We start from the raw sequence: 6,229 nt of genomic DNA, 5'->3' as shown, positions 1-6,229 counted from the left end.
AGATCAGGGGTCAGCAACCTTTTCCAGCTGGGGGCCAGTCCACCATCCCTCAGACCTTGTGGGGGGCCAGACGATCATTTGAAAAAACACACAAACAAATCCCTATGCCCCACAAATAACCCAGAGATGCATTTTAAATAAAAGGGCATCTTCTACTCATTTAAAAATGCACTGATTCCTGGACTGACCGTGGGCCAGATTGAGAAGGTGATTGGGCCGGATCCTGCCCCCGGGCCTTAGGCTGCCTCCCCCTGGTGTAGATCATGAAAGAGCCAAAGGAGTATCCTGTCCTGGTCTTGCTGTCCCATTGCAGGAGGCTGGACATTGCAAGGCGTTCGTTGGACTAGATGGCAAATCTATGATTCTGTGAGAAGGATATTGTGAAGCTGGAAAAGGTGTAGAAAGGGTTAGAATGAAAGAGAATACACACACACACACACACACACACACACACACACTTAAAATATAGATAATGGCAACAACACAGCACTATTTTAAAGCCATTTGCGTTAAAAAAAAACAAAACCCTTCCGCTCCCCAAAGGCCTGTTGGAACAAGAAACTATTATGGTGTCGGCAGAAGGACAGCAAGCCCTTCCGTCAGATGTCAAGGAAAGAAACAGCTCTCTGACTTTTAGAAGACATCTGAAGGCAGCCCTGTTTAGGGAAGTTTTGAATGTTTAATGTTTTATTGTGTTTGTAATATACTGTTGGGAGCCGCCCAGAGTGGCTGGGGAAACCCAGCCAGATGGACGGGATATCAATAATAATAATAAACTTATTATTATTATTATTCATTTCATCCAAGGAACCCTGGAATTGGAGAGGTGTGTGCAAATCATGCCTGTCATGGAGAAAAGTCTTCCACTCTCCTAACAGCAGAAACCTCAGACATCCAAGGAAGCTGGAAGCTGTTGGAAGATTCAGGACATAGAAAAGAAAGTCCTTCTTCATGCAGAACAGAGTTAAACAGTGGAACTCTCTCCCACAAGAGGCAGCAGGGTCACCAACCTGGGCAGCTTTAAATGAGGGATTTGACAAATTCATGGAGGAGGAGAGGGCTGCCCATGACTGCTGGCCACCCTTGGGATGCTCTGCTTCCACAGCCTGAGACAGTGATGCTTCTGAATCCCCGTTGCTGGGAACCACAGGAGGGGAGAGTATTGATCTTGTGTTCGAATCCTGCTTGGGGGATTCCCACAGGCAGCTGGGCAGCCACTGTGAGAACAGGATGCTGGGCTCCAGAGCTGCTCTCCTGCTCTGATGTTCCTACAATGTGGGAAGGAAGTTCCAGGCATTCTGAGGGCAAAGGCAAATCTCCTGGGATGCAGATTAAAGGGGCCCCTCTAGTTCAGTCAAGTAACAATAAAAAGAAATTTTTAGCTTGGGAAAAATGGCAGCTCTGGAGCTAATGGCTTAAAACTGATTGTGTATGGTCTGCCTCAGAGGTGGGTGAATGGATCAGACCTTTAACTCCTTCCACCCCCTGTGGGGGGGAAACAACACCCCCCTAAATAAATCACAATTCACACAAAAAAAGTTGTTTAAGGTTTTTGGCATAATTTTGGCCACAACTTTATTGAAATACATAATGTGAGTGGTTGCTTAGGCATTGGTTACGACTATCTGTCCCCCGTCCAGGGACAGAACTGACTTCCGGATTCCAGTGAAAGCCAGTAAGGGAAAAAATTTTAGGGAGAGCATGGAGCCAGGCACCAGGACCCCCCCCCCACATGCTCCCGGGGGCTTGTGCGACCCTAGCCCCTTGCCTGTGTGGTAGGTTCGGAAGAGAGACTGGCACCCAAAGTCACCCAGTGAGTGGGGGGTTCATCCCCTGGTCTCCCCCTGGTCCTAGTCCAACACTCAAACCCGTTGCTGGTTTGGTGCCAGGCTCCCTGCCTGGAGAATTGTGGGTGCACAGCAAACCTTGCACAACACCACGGCTGGTCTTGGGTTAGGAGTAGGGGAATGGGAGGGGCAGCGGAAGAGGAGATTGGGAAGAGGAGAGGAAAGAGAGAGGGGCAGCCCCTGCACCCCCACCCCCACCAGTCCTGTGCAATGCACCAGCTCCCACAGAGAGGGAAGAGCAAAGGACCCCAATGTGTGGGCTGATCCATCTTGCAGATTATGGGACCATTCCTCTGCAAGGACAGCAACCTTCTATTGAGTTTCTCTGGGTGGGGGGCAGTGCCCTCCTGCGGAGGAGGAGGAGGCTGCCTGAAAGCAAGCTGCAGAGCGCCTAGAAGAAGCCGAGCAGAGCTCGCTGGATCAGGCCAATGGCCCACCTAGTCCAGCCTCCTGGTCTCATCCTGTGAGGAACCTGCAAGCAGGATTCCAACACAAGAGCATCTTTCCCCTCTGGTGGCTTCCAGCAACTGGTGTTCAGAAGCATCCCTGCCTCCGGCTGAAGGAAGAGCACAGCCACCATGACTGGTAGCCACCACAGCCCTCTTCTCCTCCTCCATTATCTTGTCCAATCTGTGGGATGTATTATGACTAGAGCAGTCAAGTGCAACCTTTTTCCTGTTGCCTAGAGTGGACACTTAGGGGAATGTGGCTCCAGACAGGGGGGACTTCTTGTGCGTCACCTCCCCCTGTGTGTGACCAGGTAGGTGGGCGTGACCCTAGCTGACCAGGTAAAAGGACTGGCCACACAACCACCTCCCTCTTTTTTTTTAAATGTATTTTTATTCAAGATTTCTTGGTTTACAAAAGTATGTCTCTTTTTTCATGTTACATTTTCTACAGATCAGTTTCATTTGTTAACAATCTCCCTCTTGGCCTCTGACACTCTTCCTCTTGGACTCTCCTGCCTCTTAGCCAGCGCATGGCTCAACCTTCACACAGGATGGAGCCCACAAGCAGAAAGCCGGAGATGTAGCTCACACTTCTTTTCACTTTAACCACAAGATAAAACCTGCCTTCAGATTACTGCTGTGAACTGAATGTGTACAAAACTCTATTCTTATTTTTAAAGAAGACTGTGTTGTGTTGTGTTGTGTTGTGTTGTTATTATTTTAAGAGGGAAATAAAAGGAGAAACTTACCAGGAATGATCCAGACAGGACAAGCCAGGCTGGGTGGCTCAATTAAAGGAATGTAACGAATCATCAACTTGCTTCCGATAAGTTGCAAAGGGAATGTGCTCAGCTGTTTACTCACTAGCATTGAGTGAGGAGGGATCATATCAAAACAATATATCCTCCCCTACCTTCCTTAACATTCCCACACAACCCTCCTTGAAAGTCATCTCAGTTGGTGATCATCACCGCCTCCTGTGGCAGGGAGTTCCACAGTTCGTCTATGTTCTGAGCTCCCCGTTTTGCTAAGGGGTTGCTGTGCACTTGAGCTTGCTGTGCACTTCTCACAGCAGTCAGTTGAACTTTTGCTCCCAAAACTCATGGTGGCATTTCTTCCTACCGCCCTGTGAGAGGAAGCAGAGCATCTCCTCCCCCCCCCCCCTCTCTAGGGCCCAGCTGGTCCCATTGCCCAGCCCTTGCTCCTTCAGCTGAAGGGCCCAGTCTTCCCATCTCCATCTCTCTCTGCCTCCATTGCCGCAGCTGAATAAATAGATGGGACATTTTTGCACTTGGGTTTTGCTTACAAGAGCAAATGTAGTATAAACCAGAGTGCGGATCCAGGTGGCCTCGTTCTCCCCCTTCATCTTCCAGCAGTGATGTGAGAGAGTTAAAATGCAACCCTGTAGAGTTGGAAAAGACCCAAAGGGTCATCTGGTCCCCCCCCCTCCATGGGCTGGAGGGGAGAACAGCAGGGGTTGGGGGACAAATTGGAGGAATCAGCCCTGTTCCAACAAGCTGGAAGTGGGAGGATGGTCGCAAGGCTGTCCAAATCTGGATGTGTGAGAGAGAGACCCTGTCCCTCTCCCCTTCTCCCCCTGAATTCTGACAGCCAGCCCCACCCCACTTCCAGAGAAAACCCCCCACCCATCCAAAAGACTGGCTTGCTCTGGCCAGCAAGGGGAGTGTCCCTGGACCAGAGGAGGGGCTCGCCTCCCAACACAGGCTCTGCGTGCCAAGAGTCCCTGTGAACAAGGGAGCTCCCTGTGGCTGCCAATTTCTGGTCCTGGAGAGCAGCGAGTCCTGGCTGACCCTCAGGGTGGATGTGCTCCTCTCTCTTCTTGGCAGCCGGGAAGAAAGGAGACAAGACTCCCAGAGACTCCCAGCTCCAGTTCAGAGCCAGTCTCTTTCTTGGGGTCACATTCCTCAAACTTCTCAACACACACACACAGCAGACTTCCCTTCCCTTTCAAAAACAGCCCCCAGTGGCTTATTCATCGCCGAGAGTGGAAACAAAAATAGAAAGCAGGCATGAGCTTCGCTGGAGCTGTTTTGGCCTCATTAAACCCTGGAAGAGGCTGGCGCAACATGCGCTGACGTGGCAACGGGAGGCGATGGGGCAGCCAAGAGGCTGGAGAGGAGAATGAGCCAGAGGCAGGAAGGAGGCCGGCCTGTCTGGGGGGGGGGGGAGCAGGACACGCTTTGCACCACTTTGTGTCTTCCGGCTCCAGCGCAAGGCCTGGCAACCGCAGCCCAACAGAAGCAACATTGCCCCATTCCAGACTCCAGAGAAATGGAGAGGAGCCACCGGCTGCATGCTGAAGGAGAGGGAACAGGGGAGTGAGTAAGAGGAGGAGGGAAGGTCAGCCAGAGAAGCTCAGTGGGGGCGCCTTGGTATTCAGGGGCAAGCAGGGGGCAAAGGAAGGTGCTCCTCTGTGTCCTGGTCCTCATCCAGCAGGACCCCTCTGCCCCAAAGCACCTTTTCTGCTCAGGGAAGGTCACTCTAAATGAGTCTGGCGAGATTTGGGCTCTCCTTGCTGACTCATAGAATCATAGAATTGGAATAGACCACAAGGGCCATCGAATCCAACCCCCTGCCAAGCAGGAAACACCATCAGAGCACTCCTGACATATGGCTGTCAAGCCTCTGCTCACTCCTGTGAGTGGACTCCCGTGAGTGGACTCAGGAAGGGCTGCTTTCCTCTCCCAGCCCAAAGCCAACACCAGCCATCCAAGCCCCACAGGCTCTCCGGTCTGAATAATAATAATTAACAACAACAGCAAAAATTTATTTATTTATACCCCGCCCATCCAGCTGGGTTTCCCCAGCCACTCTGGGCTGCTCCCAGCAGAATATTAAAAATAGAATCAAACATTAAAAACTTCCCCAAACAGAGCTGCCTTCAAATGTCAGGTAGTTGTTTATCTTCTTGACATCTGATGGGAGGGTGTTCCACAGGGCAGGCGCCACCACTGAGAAGGCCCTCTGCCTGGTTCCCTGTAGCCTCACTTCTCGCAGGGAGGGAACCGCCAGAAGGCCCTTGGCGCTGGACCTCAGTGTCCCGGCTGAACGATGGGAGTAGAGACGCTCCTTCAGGTATATAGGTGCAAAGGTGCTTGCCTACCTGCACGGCCAGGTGCACAGAGCCCACGGGGCTGATGGGTCAGTGAGAAAGAGGAAGAGAAGACAGAAGGAAATGACCATCCCCCTGGCCTTCCTCTCTGCTCGCCTGGCTGTCAGGGACAGCAGCCGCCTTACAAGCTGAACATGCATTCCTGCCCTGATTTCCAGATGTTTCACTGGAGAGGCTGCAAATCAACAGCAGGCGCAATGAATTTCATTTTGGCACAGGCTCCACAAGAACGAGTTGAACAGACATACTTGGATGAGATCAGCAAGTCCTACTTTTAGAAGTCACGGCAGGACGGGGAGGGAGAGGGGGAGGCGGCATATTGTTTTATACCAGGACTTGCTGTGAACCCGGCCGCTTTGTTGTTGATCTGCTAGTGCCCTCGTCCACACATTCGCATGTCTTACAAAAGAATCAGCCGTGCTAAGCTTGAATTGTTCACTGGAGGCAAATTGCATGAGTTCTGATAGCCTCACTTTGTTTGGGAAACTTAGCATGGGCCAGAATTAGTGGGCTTGTTCCAGAGAGCCCGAAATAAGCAGACAGTAGCTGCAACTAAAATATGCATTTATGAATGAATGGAGGTTTAAAGGTGGCAACATGCCCATAGGGAACGATCAGAAAAACAAAAACAGTTTTGCAGCTAGAAATGCCACTGTAGGAACACACCAGAGGGAAGGGCTTCAGGCCACCTGCACAGGTGAGTCCACCCACAGGTCACCTGCACCACTGGCTTAGCAGAGAAATGATAGAGGGGGAGGCAGGGGGGCAAATCCCCCAGTGAGGAAGTGTCAGGTGGAGAC

The sequence above is a fragment of the Podarcis muralis genome, chromosome 6 (assembly GCF_964188315.1).
Source record: "Podarcis muralis chromosome 6, rPodMur119.hap1.1, whole genome shotgun sequence".
In the NCBI taxonomy this organism is placed as follows: domain Eukaryota; kingdom Metazoa; phylum Chordata; class Lepidosauria; order Squamata; family Lacertidae; genus Podarcis; species Podarcis muralis.
This window is presented reverse-complemented; position numbering follows the sequence as displayed.